This window comes from Giraffa tippelskirchi, chromosome 6, assembly GCF_054371585.1.
Source record: "Giraffa tippelskirchi isolate mGirTip1 chromosome 6, T2T-mGirTip1v1.2.pri, whole genome shotgun sequence".
Classification (NCBI taxonomy): Eukaryota; Metazoa; Chordata; class Mammalia; order Artiodactyla; family Giraffidae; genus Giraffa; species Giraffa tippelskirchi.
The window spans coordinates 115,001,865-115,024,223 of NC_137280.1; the positions used below are offsets into that span (position 1 = coordinate 115,001,865).

Genomic DNA, 22,359 nt, shown 5'->3' on the forward strand with positions numbered 1-22,359 from the left:
ATCTGCCTGCAGTGAGGGAGACCTAGGTTTGATCCCTGGGTTGGAAAGATCCCTGGAAAAGGGAACAGCTACCTACTCCAGTATTCTAGCCTAGAGAATTCCAAATTCCATGGACTGTACAGTTAAGGGGGTCACAAAGAGTCGGGTATGACTGAGTAATTCTTTCACTTTCACTTTTTATTCTTTAAGGCCATTAAGATTTTGAAGTTTGTTACTACAGCATTGACTAGCCAACTCTGATCAGTGGGTCTTCTCAGGTGGCACTAGTGGTAAAAGAACCTGCATACCAGTGTGGGAGGACGTAAGAGACTTGGGTTTGATCCCTGGGTTGGGAAGATCTCCTAGAGAAGGACATGGCAAACCCATTCCAGTATTCTTGCCTGGAGAATCCCATGGCTAGAGGAGCCTGGCAAACTACAATCCATAGGGTCACAAAGAGTCAGACATGACTGAAGTGACTTAGCATGCATGCAAACACTGTAACCAATGCATTTGAGATATTAAGTGTATTTTTGTTAAATGTAGGTAGATATAGATACTGGGATATAGAAACTTAGATACAGATAGAAAACAGTAGATTTTAGCATTTAAAGTATCTGTGAACCTTAAAGTATAGAATGAGTCCTTTGATATATATTAAGAGGAAAAAAGAAGACAGAGTATATACCGTGTCACATTTTGTGTAAGAAAGAAGGGGAAATCAAGATGTACATATGTATTTGCTTATTTTTGCTCCTCCCCCCCAAAAAAAGTATAGGAAAAGAGAAACCAGAAACGGATAAAAATGATTACCTATAAGGGGTAGATTGGAACAGAGTGGAGATAATGTTCATAGGAGTGAGACTTCTCTGACTAAATGTGTTTATACAGTGTTGATTTTTGAACCATAAAGTTTATGTATTCAGAAATAAGAGTAAATCATAAAAGGAAAATGCCCTAAAGTTGGACCTTAAAAGAAACACATGGCCCAAATCTATATAAAATTGGTCATTCGACCAGCAATGAAAAAGAAGCTTATTTGGGATAAACTAAACACTTATTCTGACTGCACATACATTTTATTGGGAACCGGGCATTTCCAGTATAAGAGGGGAAAAGTAAAGGAAAATTTAAGAAAAACACTGTTAAATATTAAATACCAATAACAATATGAACTCACATAATTCATATTCCACCTCCTTGCTCTCCAAACATATACATATGAAATAGTTGTGTTCCTGAAAGATCCTAAAAATTATATTCTAGTGGCAATGAGCCTAACTAGTCCCCTTATTTTGCATTTCCCAATAAAATAACTGCCACAGGCAAGGATAATCAAATGGTACTACAATCACTGCAGGAAAGGTAGTTGGGCAATAGGTTATTCCCACAGGGGCAGAGTACCACGCCACAGATCATTACTAATTTCAAAGGGAAAGTTGTTCCTTTGATACCCAATGCAATGTATGCCCACCCCCATATATGCATTTGGCCTTGCCTGTCCCTGGGGATCCACTTGCCCAGATTGCTGGGTGAAGTGGCCCAGTGACAATTGTAAAGCTTCAGCCTCCACCTTGTCACCTCACCTCCTACAACAGATGTCCCTGCTTTGACATGGCTGTCATTACACCTACCAGAGTCAAAGCTGCAGCAGCCCCCGTGCCTGGGTCCAAAGCAGTGGGACCCATAAAGGCCCTGGTTTTTCCAGTAGCTGCCCAGAGGCACCTGGTAATACAGTCCAGAAGTACAGATGCATCAACACCCCATAGGAGTGTTGATTCCCCAGAGGAGTCCTCCAGGATGTGATGGTGTCACACAGCAACTCCAAAGATGTCCCACATGACAAAGTGACAAGCAGGCCACTTGTGAAGTCATTGCCAGCTCAGCAATAAATCACTTTTTATTTGTTTCCCTCCTTTTCTGCCTCAATTCTTCCCCCCACCTTTTTTTTCCTCCCATGAGATTGTACTCATCATAAAACACTAGCATGTAAACTTTGCCTCAGTCTTTGTTCCCAGGCAGGTGCTTCTCCGTGGAGGTATGGCAGTCACCATCTCCACCCAGTCACCATTAGCGTCACCAGTAGTGGAAAAACTCAACATATGGACCTCTTCATAAGATGAATGAAGATGAACCTTCATGAGGTGGAACTCTTCAGAATGCTCTGAAGCATTCTTGCAATGTTTAACCCCAAACTAATCAAGCTTCCAGACCTAATTTCCATTTTAAGGGCAACATAGGCTTCCCTGGTGGCTCAGATGGTAAAGAGTCTGCCCGCAGTGCGGGAGACCTGGGTTTGATCTCTGGGTTGGGAAGATCCCCTGGAGAAGGAAATGGCAACCCCTCCAGTATTCTTGCCTGGAAAATCCCATGGACAGAGGACCCTGGTAGGCTACAGTCCATGGGGTCGCAAAGAGTTGGACACAACTGAGCAACTTCACTTTCTTTTCTAGGCTTAAAAGTAAAAGTTAAAGAACACCATCAGGAAGAAAGCAGACAAATTAAGAATGTACAACTCTATAAATCCACTGGCCTGGACTCCAAAAGTCGATGTTGTAAGTCAAAACCAAACAGAAGTTAAGATGGGGGAGATTTTCCAAGTTAACCTCCAGAAAGACTTCACAAACCTTGATTAAATCATGGGGGAAACTGCATAGAAATCTTCAGGGGACAATTTAAAAAATTTAAATGTGGCTTGGATATTAGTTGTGATTGTAGAATGATTATTACTTTTCTTAGGTGTGATAGTGGCATTGCGTTTATATAGGTGATTGTCTTTATTCTTAAGAGATTCATGCTGAAATATTTAAGGATCATGATGTCATATTGACGATTTAGTTTCAAAATTTATGTGTGTCAGTGTATGTGTGGTGGGGGCAGGGAAGAGAGAGAGCAAATGTAAAATATTAACCATTCTGTTCAGAGGGAAGGCCTTCGTGGTTCTTTCAACATAAAGTGTTTTAAAATTTTCACAATAAAACTTAAAGTGTTTTCAAATTGTCAGAAAAAAATCTAGGTAAAATTTAGGATACATGCATACTTGAAGAAATGTTTTAAACTGTTTTTGATTTTCCTCAATTGGTCTCCAAAAGGCAGTCAATCCTTTATGAGGGGTTAATTCACTTACCTCAAAATGTATGTGAAAGTAGCTTAGTCGTGTCCAACTCTTTGGACCCCATGGAATATAGAGTCCATGGAATTGTCCAGGCCAGAATACTGGAGTGGGTAGCCTTTCCCTTCTCCAGGGGATCTTCCCAACCCAGGGATCAAACCCAGGTCTCCACATTGCAGGTGGATTCTTTACCCGCTGAGCCACAAGGGAAGCCCAAGAATACTGGAGTGGGTAGCCTATTCCTTCTCCAGGGATCTTCCCAACCCCGGAATCGAACTGGGGTGTCCTGCATTTAAGGCAGATTCTTTACCAATTGAGCTATCAGGGAAGCCCTTCAAAATGTGTGGTCACTCCCAAATTGCTATGCTTTCAAAAGTTATTTACCTCTTGCAGGTCTCTAGCAATTTCCCAAGTAGAAAAAATTTGATACCATTGCTATACACCTAAATTCTTGTTGACAAAATAACCAGCAAGTAGCACAGAGAGTCGCTTCCTTTGAAAATCTTTTTGGTGTGCAAACTGTGAGTATTCAGGCACTGAGGCACCATGGAGAAACTGTTTTTTTAGAAGTAAATTTTGATTAATCTGGTCGAGGCATCAGTTATCTTTCCCATGCATTGCAAATCTTGTATAGGATTCAGATAGGAATGGCTTCACTCTCTACAGCTGTATTGGCAACAAGTAGACACTGATTAACATGGTAATATACAGTTATTTCAGCCTTCTATTGCTAAAACTACTTCTTGACTCAGGGAGAAAACTTTCCAAGCTTTTTGTTTTTGTTGTAATGTAACTATTTTAATTGGTTTTCAGAGAGTTTTCTATTATTATCATTCCTCTAACCCACAGCTTGCACTTTATTCCCAAGATGCCTCCATTACAAACACAGTTGTTATTCTCATACCCTCTTCTGCTCTCATCAAGGTGACTGGCTCCAGGTCAGCTGATCTTCAGTGCATCCACCCAAGACAGTCTCAGGAAGCCACGCACCCTTACATTATATTCATGCTAACTAAACTGGCTACCTCCTCTGGACTCATAAAGGAGTCCCCCACAGGTTGGGTTATCTCTGCTCCATCCAGGGAGGGGCCCTTCTTATACCCATAGAATGCTTGTAGTATACTAATGTGCATTTTCGCCTACTGAACAGCAGAACTCCTCAGTTAAGGCTGAGTCCATAGCCACTGCATTAGGTTTCTGCTGCATTATGCTGCATAGCAAGTGACCAAAAATCTCCCAAAAAAAAGCCATTGATCTTTCTTTCAGGCCAGCAAAGGCAGCTCTGCTTCAGGCTATGCACTGGCTTAGGGCTGCTCCACTTGTCTCTTGCTCTCTGGACCAGTGGCTACTTGGGCAGGCTCTTCTCCATGTAGGGTGGCAGCTGTGTCGGTAGGGCGAGCAGAAACACATGGCCTTGGCTTGGAACTAACATACTGTTGCTTCTGCCACATATGCCCCTGGTTGAAGCCCAGAATCAATGGGATAGGGAAGTACTCTCCATCCTGGTGAACCTTGCCAAGGGCAGGGAGAAGAGGAAGAATTGCAGGCAGATAATTCAATTGACCTCAGTCTTCTTTGCAGCTTGGTGCATCCTTGCAACTAAGTTATGGCCAATGGGATGTGAGGGGGAGCAATGTGTACAACCTTCAGGCCTTGCCCTTGTAAGGATTAGGCATGCCCTGTCTTCCCCCTGCCCATCACCTGGAGGGCCTGGTGGGATTGCAGCAGTCACCCAGCCCAGAGGCAGATGGCACAGCTGTTCTTCCAGTCCTACCTCTGGACTGTTACACATATGTCATTTACACTGCTGGATTTTTGCATCTGTTATGGCATCTTAGAACCATAGTTATTTAGTACACGAGCCATTCATTCAACAAGTATCTACTGAGTGCCTTCTCTGTGCTAAGCATTGTGCTAAGGCTTGGAGGACGTAACAATGAGCAAAGAAGAAAGAGACTAAAGTATGTTGCTTTCCTCAGAGTAATCCCTAAAGGTGGCAGGAAAGCAGTTCAGAGCAGCATACAGCAGTAAATCAGCTTCCTTTACTCTCTTCTCTGGTTCTTTTTGGTTGCAATCTACTACCATTCATTTCTGAGAACACTGTTTTCTTCTCTCCATTTTATAATTCCCTCTCCTCCTCGTATTAGTTGGGCTTCTCCAGAGAGACAGAATAAAGATGTGTCTGTCTGTCTGTCTACCTATCTTCTTAGAGAGAAGAAGAAAAGGAGGAGAAAGGAGAACAGTAAGGGGAAGAAGAAGGAGGAAGAGGGGGCACTGGGAGGAGGAAGAAATGGGGGGAAGAGGAAAAAAGGGAAGGGAGAGAGAGATTGATTTTTAAGGAACTGGCTCATGCAGTTTTGGAGGTTGGCTAGTCCAAAATCTGCAGGGTGGGCCAGCAGGCTGGAGAGCTGCAGAGAAAACTTGCAGTTCAAGTCCAAAGGCTCATAACTGGCACAATTCCTTCTAGCTCAAAGGGGGTCAGTCTTTCTGTTCTCTATAGGCCTTCAACTGATTGGACAAGACCACTCATATTATGGAGGGCAATGTGCTTTACTCAAAGTCAATGCATTTAAATGTAAAGCTTATCCAAAAAGACTAACAGAAACATCCAAAATAATGTTTAACCAAATATCTGGGGACCATGGCTCAACCAAGGTGACACATGAAATTAAACATATCTTCCAAGGCCAGTTTTTAACACTTTATATTTCTTGTCTAAAGTGGGAGGCAGAGTGACATGAGGGGAAAAATAGTCAAGTTCAGATCCCTTCATTTCAGTCATTCAGTTGTGTCCAACTCTTTGTGACCCCATGGACTGCAGCACACCAGGCTTCCCTGTCCATCATCAGCTCCTGAAGCTTGCTCAAACTCATGTTCATTGAGTTGGTGATACCATTTCCTCCTGCCTTCAGTCTTTCCCAGCATCAGGGTCTTTACTAATGAGTCAGATCGTCACATCAGGTGGCCAAAGTATTGGAGCTTCAGCTTCAGCATCAGTCCTTCCAATGAATATTCAGGACTTATTTCTTTTAAAGCTGGGTTCAAATCCCACCAGTCTGAACTCAAGTTTTCTAATTTGTAAAATGGAAGTAAGAATGGTTATCGTGAGTGATTCTGTAAAAATTAAGAGACCATATATTGAGACACCTAGACTTATGCCTGACAAATGGTGGCAATTATTCAGTTTTCAACTTGAAAAAAAGGTTCACTGAACACTACATATCAGTATTTTTACTGATGCTTTTTTATTTTTTTGGCCATGCCATGTAGCCTGTGGGATCTTAGTTCCTCAACCAGGGTTCAAACTCCTGCCCCCTGCGTTGAGATTGTGGAGTCCTAACCACTGAACTGTGGAGAAGGAAATGGCAACCCACTCCAGTATTCTTGCCTGGAGAATCCCATGGACAAAGGAGCCTGGTGGGCTCCAGTCCATGGGGTCGCAAAGAGTCGGACACGACTGAGCGACTAACACACACACACAACCACTGAACTGCCAGGGAAGTCCCTTACTGATGCTTTGTATGCAGGTGACTCTCCACCTTTTTCATTCTCCTTCAACAAGAAGAAAATTTCCTACTACAGTGTATAGTTCTTATGTGGCTTCACCATTTCCTGGCACTTGAGTTGCCAGCAGTCAGCTGTGTCTTGGATGCTTTGCCTTCATACTTTTCCATGAGCCATCACTGATAACCCATGGACTGGCACATGTTTGAACAACTTACTTAGGCACTCCAGAGAAAAACCAAGGAGAAAGAGAAGTGAGAATGAGTAATAAGAATAAAGAAAAGGTGAAAGCTAGCAGAAAATGATGGGGGGGGGGAAGAAACAGAAATCATATTTTCTACTAAGTTGCTTTATGTTCCTGTGTCAGTTCATAAATTCGCATCTGGCTGACTGGACAAACTAGCTTTTCTGAATACTCTCAAGCCAGCCAGGCTATAGATTCCTCCATTGGGGTGGAACTGAGAAAGCTTTAAAAGCAGGCAAAAACCATATGGGAACATGTGTCATAAGCAAAATGGTCTTCCATAAGTGAGTGCTGCTGATGGCTTGAAGTAGGTAATGCAGAGGTTATCAAACTGTGCTCCTTTAAGACTTGGTTTTCTAGTTAGGCAACTGTCTAAGTCACTGTACAAAAAGATCCCAAATGCATTGGCTTTAACAAAATAGGCCTCTATTTCTCTTTTAGATAACAGCACAGAGGTGGGCAGGTGGACGGTACAGAGCAATAGTTGAACTGCTGCACAGGTCATTGGGTGCCAAGGCTGGAAGGTTGGCATTGTCATCATCAAAACAAGGTATCCACTCATGGATCCAAGATGTCACTTCAGTGCCACTCCAGTTGTCCCCTTTCCAAGCCAGGTGGAAAGGGCAGAAGAAACAGAGGACTAAGAGCTGTGTTTTTTTTAAGGACATCACCTAAAAGTTTCTCCTTTACTTCTGCTCACATTCCTTTGTCCAGAGCTTGAAGGGAAGCTGGGCACATGCCCTGCCAAAACCTGTTGGGAGGGGTCTGATTACTAAATGGAAGAAGGCAAGACTGGATCCTCTGAATAGCTTGTAGTCTCTGCCCTAGCTAGTTCTTTGGAGGTGATTCAAATCCCTCATGAGAGTCTCATCCAGCGGGCAACACCCCAATTTTCCATTCTCTACCCAAGAAGCTCCACTTCCCACCTTATTTGAGGTTTCCATCTAGATTTCTGAGAAATACGTTTTTCTGCTTAAAAAGAGAAGCTCAAATCAGTGAGGTGACTCAGTCAAAAGCACTTGTTACACCTTGGAGTCATACCAGAACCCCTGGCCATGGCCATTCTGGTACAGGGGAGCCTGAGGTGAGGGGCAGTGGTACTGCCCAGAGCCAGGCCTCCTCACATAAGAAGTTCATCTGCTTTCCCACCCTCCCCTCACCAAGTCCCTCTTCCACACTCATACCTAATAGTTCTCAATCTCAGGGGAAAATAAGAATCCCAAGATTGAAAAATTCCATTTTGCTTCAAGTGCAGTCACTAGATTTCCTCACAAAATGTCTTCACAATGGTTGTGCTACCTCTTCACTCTCCTTCAGTAATCACCACCAAAGTCCCCTTTCACCCAGAGGTCTTGAAGGTGCTAGGTGAGGTGGGATGGGAGTGGGAGCTAGTTATCCTGACATTTGGCCTCCTCGTCTGGCATGAAGATGGTATTTGTCAGGTCTACCTGACAAAATAGGTAGGGCTGTCCCCACCCCAGTTTCCAGACTTTCCTCAAGTCAAGTTCTGATCAGTGGTATATATTTTGAGCCAAGTGTGCCTGTCACATCATGCTTCTTCAAGAAGCTCCTCTTGACTGGAACGCAGATCAGATGGCTGGATCTAGGGAAGTCTCCTTGGCCCATAGGAAGGAAGCAGCACAAGAGAAGGCTGAGTAACAAGATAATGGGAGCCTGAGTCCCTGATGATTGCAGAGCCACCCTAGCAGCCCTGGGCTACTGTTTCCGACTTTCATCTTGTCTAAGCTACCTTCATTTAGGGTCTCACTTAAAGCATCAATCATCATCCTAATTGGTGGTGATGTGGGAGTGGGTGGAATACTACTTTCCAGCTGTCAAAGATAAAGCTAGACACTAATTAAAACTACTGCTTTAATTAGAACAGATTTTATTTGATAACTGTTGCAATAGGGAAGAGGGTCCAGTGTGAACTAAACACTAATTCAATTTGTATAAACCTGAGCCTTTTAAAGGGAGAGTGAGGGAGTAGGGAGGAGGAAATGAGGTGTGGGAGCAGAGTCAGGGAAATAGAAATTAAAAATTGTGATTGAGCCATTGGGATTTGCTAACTGACATTTATAGAAGCGAGGCTCCTACCCTCCTACAGAGACTGGGAGACAGGGATCCTATCTTCAAATGTTGGCTGGAACAAACAGAACATTCCTTTGAGTTTTCCCAGGCAGGAACTTCAGTGGGCTGGAGTAGTCATCCTAGGGGACGTGGCCTTCAACTGTTAAAAACTATGCTAGTGTTTGTTTACATCTCTAAATGCAGGACATGGGTGGAGTTGTTCTTTGCCAAGAGCTCTCTGCAGTGCTCACAGTCCACCCCACTCCAATATATGGGATCTTTGTGAGGCAGCCTAGGCTAGCTTGGCCCTTAGGACCACAAGAGAACAAATCAGATCCAGGGCTTTCTGGCTAGCAGCCCTGCACACACAGGCCCTCTCCTCTGCAGGAGACAGGGTGGCTAGGGTAAAAAAACCATTGCAAAATAAGCCAGGAGAAGAGGAGCCACAGTTGTCATCTAACTTTTTGGTCTCTTTTATGTTTTTATAAGTTACAATAGGCCTTTAGTCAAAATCTGAGTTCCCCTGCTTCCTAGAGCCATAGAGCAGGGAGCAGGGTGGTCCAGGTCACACTTCTGGCAACTCCAGAGCAGTGGCAAGGATTGGGGTCTGAGCTAGGACCTTGGAGACACCCTCCACACACCCATCCTCCATGCCTCACCTTGCTCCCTAACAACTCCTCTCCCTACCCCACCTCCAGCTCCTAACGCTCACCTTGCACCCCATCCCCAGAGCATTCTCCTCTGTTTCACACACGTCCTTGACCCCAGTTATCATGTGTGAGACTTCCAAATTCAGTCTTTTTCCAGCTGTGTGTCCATCTCCCTGTAAATGTCTTCCTCCTCCTTTGCTTGGCTAATGCCTACTCAGCCTCAGGCCTCAGCCTTCAGCTGTCAGCTTGAACACTGCCTCTTTTATCTTTCCTTGAACTTCCAAACCAGGTCAGTCTCCACTCCCTTCTACCTCCAGATTTCTATCATTTCTCCCCATTGTTGATTACTTGTCTCCCTGTTGTCATGACCATATAATGGTTTCATGTGCTGGAAGGAAGCAGCATAAGGGTAGGAACCCTCTCACTCTTGCCTCATCACTAGGGGATCAGGAAATTTCATTTAGGAAACCTGACTGGATAGTGGAAAAGAGGTATACAGAGGGAAAAAAGTGAGCTCCCAGCTGTCCTCCAGTCTTCCCTGAAGGAAGTACAAAGAAGCAGACAAAAAGAGAAGGAGCTTCAGGGTAAAAAAGTGAAGGTGAAAGTGTTAGTCACTCAGTCATGTCCAACTCTTTGGGACCCCCCAGCCAGACTGGAGCCCCCCAAACACCTCTGTCCATGGAATTTTCCAGGCAGGAATACTGGAGTGTGTAGTCACTCCTTTCTCCAGGGGATCTTCCTGACCCAGGGATTCAACCTGGGTCTCCTGCATTGCAGACAGATTCTTTACCATCTGAGCCACCAGGGAAGCTTCAGGGTGCAACAAAGTGAAGGAAAGCTGACTCAACACTGGGGTAAAAGCCAGCATGTTTGAAAGGGGAAGCTAAGAAGCCAGTGGCAAGAGCACTTGAGAAGGTGAGGAGGGCACCAGAGCTGAAGAAGGGGATCTGGTTTAGAAAAGGCAACAAGAAAGGAAGGGAAGTATGCTCAAAGAGACAACAGCAACAACAAAAAGCAGGCATCACAGTTCTTAGTAGTGTACCTCCTCTGTAACTGTTATACATTTAGAGGAGAGAGGTGAAAAATTGTGGTTGGCTATTTCAGATGACCTCAGTCTTCTTAGGGAAATAGGAAGTTAAGTCTTATGAAAAATGGGCATTGGGAATAAAATCAAGATAAATTCTCATTTGTTAGGGCAGTATTAGTTAGGACTAAGAGGAGATCAGTCCTGGGTGTTCATTGGAAGGACTGATGTTGAAGCTGAAACGCCAATACTTTGGCCACCTCATGCGAAGAGTTGACTCATTGGAAAAGACCCTAATGCTGGGAAGGATTAGGGGCAGGAGGAGAAGGGGACGACAGAGGATGAGATGGCTGGATGGCATCACCGACTCGATGTACATGGGTTTGGGTAGACGCTGGGAGTTGGTGATGGACAGGGAGGCCTGGCGTGCTGCAATTCATGGGGTTGCAAAGAGTCGGACACGACTGAGCAACTGAACTGAACTGAACTGAAGAACTATAACAAGTAGACTCAAAATGCAATGGCTCTACAGTATAGTCTCTAGGCCATAGAAATTTATTTCTTGCACCCACCCTTAGTAGTCCAGGATGGGCATTTGGATCAGTGGGCAGTTCCCTTCCTGGGTGATCATTTAGGCACATGGGCTCTGCCATTCTCTAAGGTCTAGAGAAAAGGGGAGGAGCATGCAGAGCGTGCAATGGAGGTTCTCACAGATCTGGCATGGAAGGAACACACACATTTCTGCTCACTTCCCTCTGGAGGGACATTGAGCATGTGTTGTCAACCAGCTGTAAAAAGGACTGGAAAATGTTATTCTAGCTGTGTGCTCACAGGAGAGAACAGAGTGGTAGACAGCTAGTGGTTTTCACCACTGTGGTAGGCAGGAAAATGGACCCCAAAGATGTCCACATGCTAATCTCTAGAACCTGTAAATATGTTACCTCACATGGCAAAAGGGATTTTGAAGATATTTAGGATCTTGAAATGAGGTAGTTATTCTTCATTATTCCGCTGGGGCCTTATAAATGAAAGAGGGAGGCAGGAGAGTCAGTCAGTATCAGAGGAATGCGGCATAAAAAGACTAGCCTGGCCACTGTTGACTTTGAAGATGGAAGGGAACCATGAGCTAAGAAATTTGGGCACCCTGTAGAAGCTAGGAAAAAAAAAAAAGAATGGGTTCTTCTCTAAAGCCTCCAGAAAAAATGCAACTCCTGCTGACACCTTGATTTTAGCCCGATGAGACTCATTTCAGATTCTTGATCTCCAGAACTCTAAGATAATATGTTTATATTGTTTTAAACCACCAAATTATGGTGATTTCTGCAGCAAGCAGAAACTAATACAGCCACATGTGATAATTCCTTTTTTTTTTGATAATTCCTTTTTTTTAAAGTTACTTATTAGTGATATGAAGCATTATGTTAAAATTTAAGAAGACAAGACTATATGTTGATTTTCCACTTTTTGCAGAAGCCTATTGACTGCTTTATGAACTCTCAGGGACTAGTCAGGGCTGGAGGACTTTAACGTGGAGAGGTTCCAGAACAGCAGTTCTCAAAATGGGATCCCCAGACCAACATAATCTGCCTAAGAACTTGTAGAAATGGAAATTCTCAGCCATCTTAGCCTTACTAAATCACAGAATCTGGGGTCCAGCAGTCTGTGTTTGACAAGCCCTCTGGGGCCCAGCAGGCTGTGTTCAGTTTGAGATACTTGCTCAAGTTTGAGAACCACTATTCTAGGACTAAGGGACTATCCTAGATTGAAGGAAATGAAAAAGCAAAAATGAATTAGCAAGGCATGATTACAAGCTGGATCTTTTTGTTCCAAGGGACATTATTGGAACAATTAAAGAAATCTGGATGGAGTCAGAGAATTCATAGTAATGCATCAGTATTAATTTTCTGCTTTTGATGGTTGTGGGGTGGTGATGTAGGTGGTCCTTGCTTATAGGAAATATACACTAAAAATATTCAGATACAATGAGATGCTTCACTAGTAACTTGTGAATTTGTGAATTCTCAAATGATTCAAGGGGGGAAGTTTTAAACTATACTTTCCACTTTTCTTTGAGGCTATTTCAAGATTTTTAGAAGTCTTTGGAAAAAAACCACCCAGCATGGTATCGTTTTTCAAATATCAGCTTGGCAAGCGTGAAAAATGTGGTGAAGGTGTAGGGAAACAAAGTTTCACACACCATTGTTGGAATTATATGTTGTAATATTTGGGGAGGGCAATTTTACAATATCTATCAAAAACTTAAAAGCAAAATTTGTCTCAAATTGTGCTGAGGGTAAAGAAATACATCTTATTGCAAATGGATAAGGAAATATATTTATACTAGAAAAAGACTGGAAACAAGTGAAGTGTTTATCATTAGGTGATTGGTTAAATAAATTATGGTATGACATATGCAATGAGTTACCTGGCTTTAGACCACAACTTCTGTAGGTCTTGAACCAACTTCCCTTTTGCAGTGTAACAGTCAGGTTCCAATCAGTAACATATAAACCACTCTAAGTATTTGGATGGAGGGAATCTAATGCAAGGGACTGGTGACATACTCAGGGATCAGCATCAGAGGAAGCTGGTACAGATACAGCTTTTAAAATAACAATGCTCAAGGACATAAAAGACAAATTTGAGAATTTGGCATTTTATAAGAAAGGAGGCAGATGGAAATTCTATAACTGAAAAATAGAATATACACATAAAAGCAGATTACACAGTGAACTGGAAGGTAAGTTACATCCAGAATGAAACCAGGTATGAAGTGAGGGGACAAAGGAATGGGAACAAGAGATTAAGAGGCATAAGTGATACAATGAGAAGGTCTAACATACCTTTAGTTGGAGTCCCAGAAGGAAATTAGAAAGAGATGGTATAGAACTAATATTCAAGCACACAATGGCTGAAAATTTACCAAAACTAAAGAAAGATACATATCTACCAATTTAATAGCCCAAAGAATCCCAAGGAGGATTACTTACTAAAAAAAAAAAAAGTCCATATCTATACATATTATAGTAAAACTGGGATAAACCAAAGACAGAGAAAAAAAATCTTAAAAGAAGCCATTAACAAAAGAATATATTAAACAGACAGATGAACAGTTGACTGCTCACCAGCTGACTTCTCACCAAGTCAGAAACTGGTGGCTTGGTGCCTCCAGTGTGACAAGAGAATATTATGCTCAACCTAGAATTCTATTTCTAGAAAAAAAAGTTTCTTAAAAATGAAGGTGGAAACTGAAAATATCACAACATCATTAATCAGCTACATATACATATTTATCACTCAGTCATGTCTTACTCCTTGTGACCCCTTGGACTGTAGTCCGCCAGGCTCCCTGTCCATGGAATTCTCCAGGCAAGAATACTGGTGTGGGTTGCCATTCCCTTCTCCAGGAGATCTTCTCAACCCAAGGATCAAACCTGGGTCTCCCCTACTTCAGGCAGATTTTTTTACTGTCTGAGCCACCAGGGAAGCCCAATACTCCGATATAAAATAAAAAGTTTAAGGGAAAGGAAGAATGAAGGTAGAATAACAGGACAGAATGTTTTAAATGATGTTTTTCAAACAAGAAAAATGACCTCACAGGGAAAGTGAGGAAGGGAGAGAAGAACGAAGAGCAGTATGAAAGTAATTAAAATAGTAAATATGTGGATAAATGTAAATAAACATTTGATGTAGAAAATAATAATGTATTTTTATTACATATCTATATACATTTATATATACATAATTAATATTCACAAAATAATAGCATATAAGATAGGAAATAAATAAAGTATTTAAGATCCTTTCATTATCTAGGATGAAGATAAAACTAGGCTTTCATAAGTCAAGAATGGATCGTTTATTTCCTTGCCCATTAAAAGAAAAGCACAAACTTCCAAATCAAAAGAGGGAAATAGAATAATTCTAATCTAATCTGAAAGAAAGTAAGAAAAGAGATAACAGAATTTAAATTAGGTGGGATAAATAATAAGCAGTGTGGGGCTTCCCCGGTGGCTCAGTAGTAAAGAATCCACCTGCCAAACAGGAGACTGGTTCGATCCCTGATCTGGAAAAATCCCACATGCCACGGAGCAACTAAGTCCACGTGCCACGACTATTGAGCCTGTGCTCTAGAGCCCAGGAGCTGCAACTACCGAAGCCCACACACTCTAGAGCCCATGCACCGCAACACAAAAAGTCACCATAAGCAGAAGCCTGTGCACTGCAATGAAGAGTAGCCCCTATCACTGCAACTAGAGAAAAGCCCACACAGCAACAAAGACCCAACACAGCCAAAAATAAAATAAATAAATGAATAAAACTATTTAAAAGATAATAAGCAGTGAATAAAACTGAAACCCAAACATATCAGAAGTTATATATTAAATACCTAATAACCATGATAAAAAAAAGTTATCAGACTGATTTAAAACAACAACTATATGCTATTTCCAAGAGGCACATTTAAAACAAGGATACAGAGGGAATTCTCCAGTGGTCCAGTGAAAGTCCACTGGACTCAGCACTTTCACTGCCATGGCTGGGGGTTCAATCCCATCCCACAAGTGGCACAGACTGGCCAAACAACACGCCCCAAACAAACAAAATACCCAAGGATACAGAAAAGGTTGAAAGTGAAAGGATGGGAAGAGTTATGCTAGATAACAATAATCAAAAAAAAGCTGATGTTACTAATACCAGAAAAAAAAATAAGTAAGCCAAAGGCATTACTATAGATAGAGTTTTAGTAAGGAAGCTGTAGCAAGTCTGTAATTGCATGTACCTAATGCTGCTGCTGCTGCTGCTGCTAAATCGCTTTAGTCATGTCCAACTCTGTGCGACCCCATAGACGGCAGCCCACCAGGCTCCCCATTCTCTGGGATTCTCCAGGCAAGAACACTGGAGTGGGTTGCTATTTCCTTCTCCAATGCATGAAAGTGAAAAGTGAACGTGAAGTCACTCAGTCGTGTCCGACTCTTCGCGGCCCCATGGACGGCAGCCTACCAGGCTCCTCCGTCCATGGGGTTTTCCAGGCAGGAGTACTGGAGTGGGGTGCCATTGCCTCCTCCGATGTACCTAACGATATGGCCTCAAACATATTATGCAAAACCCACATATCTGTAAGTAGAAATAGATAACTCAACAATTATCTCATTAATTGATAGAACAAGTGGATAAAAATTCATAAGGAGTAGAGAAGATTTGAAGAATATATTACAAAATTGATCTAATGTCTTTATCTAGGTGCCTGAACCCAGAGTCTGCAGAACGCATGTTCTTTTCCAGTGCTCGTGGAATCTTCATTAAGGTCAAACACACACTGGGCCATAAACAAATCTCTACAAACATAAAAGGATAGCAACCATATACAGTATGGTTTCTAACCAAAATGCAATAACAAAATTATAACTAGGAATTTCCTATATGTTTCAAAATTTAAAAATACACTTCCAAATATCCTAGGGTATCTGTTATAATTATCTGTGCTTTGTTCTTTCTTATCATACCAGAAGTCTACCAGAAGAGAATTTTAATTCTCCTTTCAAAGTACCAACCTTGACTTTTGATCCTCTCTGTTGTGTTACAGTTTCATTGATTTTTACTCTCATCTTCTTTATCTCCTTTAACTTTTAAAAATAAGACAGATCATTAATCAACAATAATGTTTATGTAAAGTTTTATAAAATACAAAGTGCTTTCTCATCAATCCTCAAAGCAACCTTGTGAGTTGGGTTTTTTCCTTCATTTTACAGATGGGAAAATTATAGATAATTATCACATTCACCAGAATACTGACTCCAGACCAGAGGAACTTCTCCTGCCATTCCAGAGCCTCCTTTTATTCTCTGAGGTCTTCAGGAACCCAAAACAGCCATGGTTAAGATGGTGGAAGCTTGGCTTTCACCAACCCTTCCTTCAGTAGTCACGAGCATGCCTATTACCAAGAAAACAGAGGGATGGGGAGGGAGTGGGGAGAAAACTGTGACAGCGTGAGTGGGCAGGCTGCCTAGCCAGAGAAGCAAGTGTGAAGCAGCCCTTGATCAACCCAACACTCGGGGTCACTGGACTAGAGCTGGAGGCTCTTCTTGTTGACCCCTTTTCCAGAAAAAAAAAAGCATATTTGCTTAGAAACAATGGATTGCTTGCTTAGAAGCAAATACCACAGAGTAAACATATCCAAAAAAATATTTCTTCTCAAATCTCGTGTGGGGTGGTCCTTGGGGGATTTTCTTGGCTTGAAGATGGGGCTGTATTCCATCGCCTGAGTGTCCATCTAGATGTATGAATCCTTGGACAGGGGCCACCACACTGTCAGACTTACTTCCCACACCCTTCTACAAATGCTTCTCATTCCAAGCACATTTCTAAGGGCTCTGATAACACGAACCTCCCCAACCCTCATTACAACCTCTGAGGTTGTTACCATTATTATCCCAACAAGAGGTAGATGAGGACACATGAGCAAAAAAACAGAAGGTATAGTTGCTTGCTTAGTCATCTGGGAATAAGTGAGAGTCCTTACTTGAACCCCAGCTTCATGGCGGAGAGACTGCTCTTGGCTACTACACTGTGTTGCCTCTCTGCGTGGGATTCACACAAACTCCTTCCTGAGCATAACTGATACTATTCACAGCCTGAGAAGAACTGCCAGGTCTAAATGGGAACACTCAATGGAAATAAAAATCAAGTTAAATATTCTGACTTCCTTCTGCATGTCTCCAGTCAAGGCCCTCAGCTGAGGTTGGGAAAGAGACTTGGAGGGACTTCCTAGGCCAGGGAGTTCCCTAGGAAACCTTAAGGTCCTGATGCAGACAGACTTCAGGTCCCAACTGTCTGTCCTCAGCTAGCTGATCCTTAGGTGACCATTTATCATTTTTTAATCTCATGAGGGAAAAGTTCCCTTGCATTTCATGACTGATATTCAGTACTTTTTACCCATAGTGTCTCTGTACATAAACGCTGATGAAATTATTTTTCAGGCTTTTGCTTTCAGACATATTTGCTAGAAATAGAGTGCACTCCTATGGCAGGCATTTTCAAACTCACTGTTGATTAAGGTTTTCCCTTCCCTCTCCGTTGCTTCTTCCTCCACTCACTCCTCCTGTGAGCTCCATAAGGACTGAACTCACTTCAGAATCTTTCCCATACTCCTCCCAACTGTGAGACCTTTAGTAAGTTTTGTTTCTCCCCCCCAGGAATTTTCTCAGTTCAAATAAAATTTCTAATTTATTGGCACAAAACTGTGATATAATATCTTGTTTTAATGTCTGTAGCATTTGTAACACAAAACTTTAGAAATCTGCTGAGACTTCAAGGGAAGTTATTCAAACTGTTGTACCAGGGAAAGATTTAAAGGGACTGTCTCCCCAAACATGAGGAATGAGGGAGGTTTTATAGGGGAAAGAAACAAAAGCAGCACTGAATACTGCAGTTTTGGTGGGTTTTGGTAAGGTAGGTATTGCAATCTTTTTTTTTTTTTAGGTATTGCAATCTTACAGAAATGAGTTGTGCTTCTTTCTGATTTGGCTCATCGTGACTGTTACATTCCTGTTCTCAGAATTGTTGACTCAGGAATTTAGGAGTGAGCTATTCTCTCAGAATAGCAGAGAGCAAGGAGGTCAGTGTATGTTCAGAGAAGAAAAATTTACAGTACTCTGTATTCTCCCTTTTTATCCCTGACTTTGGTTATTCAGGCTTTCTTTTCTTGATCAGTCTCACCAGAGGTTTCTCAAAACACACAGACATTTGGCTCTGGTCTCTATAATGTTTTTCTATTTTGTTAGTTTCTGCTCTTTATTATTTCCTTGTTGTAACTTCCATTAGGATTTGATTTTCTTTTTGAAGTGTTGCTTAGGTGATTAATTACCAGGTTTTCTGATTTTCTGAAATATCTTTTAAGCTATAAATTTCTAAGCACTGTCTAAGCAATATCTCTCCGGTTTTGATATGTAGTATTTTCATTATCATTCAGTTGAAAATACTTTCTTCTTTGAACTGTGATTTTAAAATGTTTATGCAAATTTCTGAATAGACATGCTTTATGCATTTTTTTTTATTAATTTCTAATTTGTTATTTAAATTTTGTTCAGATTTACTTTCTGGTCCAGCATATTTGTCAAGCCCCCCACCCCAGGTTTACCGAAGTATAATTGACACATAAAACATTGTGTAGGTATTTTTGAAAATATTTCAGGTGTTCTTGACAAAAAATATGCATCCTTGATACACTGGTGCAGTGTCCTATACATATGCATTAGAATGCTTGTTAACCTTATTGTTTAAATCTGTATCTTTACCAATTTTTAGTCTGCTTGTCCTATTAATTAATTAGAGAGGTAAAAAAAATCATAACTGGATTTTACATTTTTTTCTTTGTGTTCTAAATACTTTTTAGGTAGATACTAACTTATAACTGTTCTATCTTTTCAGTGTTTTTTCTTTCCTGAATGTTTTGTCTTAATGTAACAACTCTCTTTATCTCTAAGAATGGTTTGTGCCTTGAAGTCCCTGTTCTATCTAGTATTAGTAGAGCTATGTCAGTTTTATGTTGGCTTCATATAACTTCTTTCCATTCTTTTACTTTCAAACTTAGTGTCCTTATATTTGAGTCTCTTGTAAGTAGTAATGTAGTGGGGTTTTGTACTTTTGCCCTGTGAGCTAAGGTCTGTGTGTTTCCCCAGAATTCGCAAGTTGGAATCCTAATGCCCAATGTAATGGTGTTAGGAGGTGGGGGCCTTTGAAGGTGATTAGGTCATCAAGGTTTGGCCCTCATGAATAGCATTGGTGCTCTTATAAAAGACACCCCTCCAAGATTCCCTAATCACTTCTGCCATGTGAGGATACAAGAAGTCTATAACCCTGAAGAAAGCCTGCACCCAACCATGCTGATCTCCAATCACTCTGGACTTCCAGCCTCTAGAATTAAGAAATATTAATACATTTTTTGTTATTTATAAGCCACCTAGCATGTGGTGTTTTGCTGTAGCAGCCCAAACTAAGACACTCCCTGACAATCTTCGTCATTTAGTGAAATTAAATTATGTGTAAATATTGTGGAGTTTTTTTTGGCTTAAGATTTACTGTCTTTTTTTTTTTTTTTGGTCTCACCCCTCTTTTTTTTAACTTACATTTTTAATTAAACATTTTTTTTCTACTAGTATTGATTTTATATGTTCTATTTTTATGATTCCTCTAGATTTTACAATATTAATAAGAGTAACCAAAACCTTCACCCTAATACTTCAATCCATTTTACTCTTGTGATTTATATATCACTGTTTTCTGGTATTTTAAGTCTGTCTTAACAACTGTACATTTTTATTGTTTGGTATAAAATGCTCAGTTACATTTATACATATTTTGCTCTTCATTCCTTTTCACATCTAAAAGTCCAGTCTGAGATCACTTTCCTTCTATAGTACATTCTTTATAATTTCCTTTAGTAAGGGTCAGCAGGGGATGAATGAAACAAAATTGTCTTATGTGCTTATTTTCTTCTCATTCATAAAAGGTATCTTCATTGGGTACAAAATTCTAATTTGACAGTTATTTTCTACCTTTATACTGACATTTTCATTCTACTCATCTGGGTTCTGTTGTTGCTGTTGGGAAGTTTGTTCCTTTGAAGGTAATTTTTAAATCTTTGTTAATTTCTTGATTTCCTGCAGTTGCACTATGATGCATGTAGATATGATTTGATAAATTTATCCTAATTTGTATTCTTTGGGCTTTAAATCTATAGACTTGTTATTTTTCATCAGTTCTGAAATATCCTCAGCCCAATTACCTTTGCCTTTCTTCCATCTTTGCCTTTTAAAACTGTGATTAAATATAAACTTTTCAGTGAGACCCTCCCATTTTTCTGTGTTTTCCCATATTTCTTTATCTCCATGGTGCATTCTGGATAAAACTTCAATCATATCTTCCAGCTCACCAATTCTTATTCCCCTTATTTCACCATCTGTTGCCAAATACATCTTTAAGTATTTTAAACAGTTGTTCTCACAAACATACCCATTAATTCTAATGTGAAGTCTGTGTGGGTCTGTTCTTTTCTGCTGGTTTTCAGTCACGCTTTTTCCCTTGTGCCTGATTATTATTTCTGATTATTACCCCTGAAAAAATTGTTACCTGAGGTCTAGATTGAAGGAGTCCTCTTCCAGGGAAGTTGTTTGCTTCTGGGTTGTAAGGGTTGGTCAAGGACCACAATCTGTCAGGGATATTCTTTTTCTTCTACTGCTATGCTTGGCAACAAAAGTACCCTGAGGGGTGGGGAGGGGGATGGGTCTAGATTTGGTTTATCTTGTCCAGAGGGTATAGCACTCTGGTAACCCAACTTAACTTTGGAAGTCACCTGTAAGATTCATCACCCTGGGTGAGCCTGGCCCTATCATCCTTCTATTTCTCTCACTCTTTGTGGCAGGTGAAGTGGGGCCTAACTCTTTTATAGCATCAGCACAGTCTGGGGCCTAAGCTGCTTTGGTGTTAATCTCTGATGACAAGACCCCATCTTAAAACAGCTCTGCCTGTTTAAACTGCAGTCTTTTCAGACTCCAGGCTCTTTTAAGGGGAAGGGAGGACATGCCATCTGCATTTTAAAAAAACTTCTTTAGGGACTTCCCTGGTGGTCTAGTGGTTAAGGATCCACCTTGCAATGCAGAGGACATGGGTTCGATCCCTGGTCAGGGAACTAAGATCCCACAAGCTGCAGAGCAACTAATCCTGCTCACTGCAACTACTGAGCCAGTATACTCCAGAATCTACATGCTGCAATGAAAGATTCTGCATGATGCAACAGAGATCCACTTGCTGCAAACAGGACCAGAGGCAGCCAAATATTTTAAAAATATATTTTTTGTAAGAAACCATTTTTCAACGTTTTTTTCTGGGAAACTGATCCAAATAACCTAGATGACCTTCACCAGAAACAAAGTACTGTCTCACCTTTGATATCATTTTTCCTTTTCTAGCCTTTAACATTTTCCAGTTTAGATTTTTCAAATTATTTCTATCCTTCCTAGTGCTTGCCCATGACATTTTACCATTTTAAACAGCATCTTGACCACCCTGTCAAATAATCCAAGTGCTTAACCCACTTTCACAGAGATGTTCCAGCCTCCAATTTACCTACTATTGTCCAAATTCCATTTATTTTTTAGCCTTGAGAATTAGACATGTCACTTTAAAAAATACAGTGTTTCAATTTACCTACACGTTGGCAATTTTTTCTTCTTGGATATCAGATGTTCTTTGGGAGAAGTGGGGGTTAGTGGTCCCTAAACTAGCTCAAGTCCTGATGTGGGCTTAAGTAGGTGCAGCTGCACCAGCTAGTTGGATCGGTTCTACACAGTCTGCCTGTTAGGGCTGGAGACCCAAAGACACCCTGCTCTTCTGGAATCAGTCCAAGCAGTACATATCTGGCCCTAGATAGACTGTGGCTCATTCTCCATGTGCCTGAGTCAACAGAGTTTGTAGCAGGAGCATGTCCTGATGCTCAGTAGGCTGGGGCATTCAGAATCCCCACTCGTGCATTAAATGTCTTCTCCCTTGTATTTAACCTGTGTCTGTTTTGAAAGTAGGTGATGCATTAGGTCCACATGAACTCATGTAGGAGTGTGTGTGTGTGTGAGGGGGTTGGGAACTTCAGGCCACAGGCACACCAACAGCCCTGGCCACATGGAAACTTTAAGTAACCTTATCAAACAGAGCTGGCCCTATATCTAGCAAATCAAAGATTGGTAGATGCTCAGTGACTACTGGGAATCAATACTCCATG

The 22,359-nt window shown here is 41.3% G+C and overlaps 1 long non-coding RNA gene across 2 annotated transcripts; it reads left to right on the forward strand.

The window, feature by feature from the left end:
* Positions 1-195: 195 nt before the first annotated feature.
* LOC145510589 (uncharacterized) lies at positions 196-17,824 on the forward strand. 2 transcript variants are annotated; one of them, XR_014057126.1, is made up of 5 exons: positions 196-301; positions 1,985-2,123; positions 2,433-2,534; positions 15,828-15,891; positions 16,337-17,282. It is a non-coding gene; the product is annotated as an uncharacterized LOC145510589 (long non-coding RNA). The 2 variants fall into 2 exon arrangements; XR_014057125.1 differs by lacking the exon at positions 15,828-15,891 and having other exon boundaries at positions 16,337-17,824.
* Positions 17,825-22,359: the final 4,535 nt, after the last annotated feature.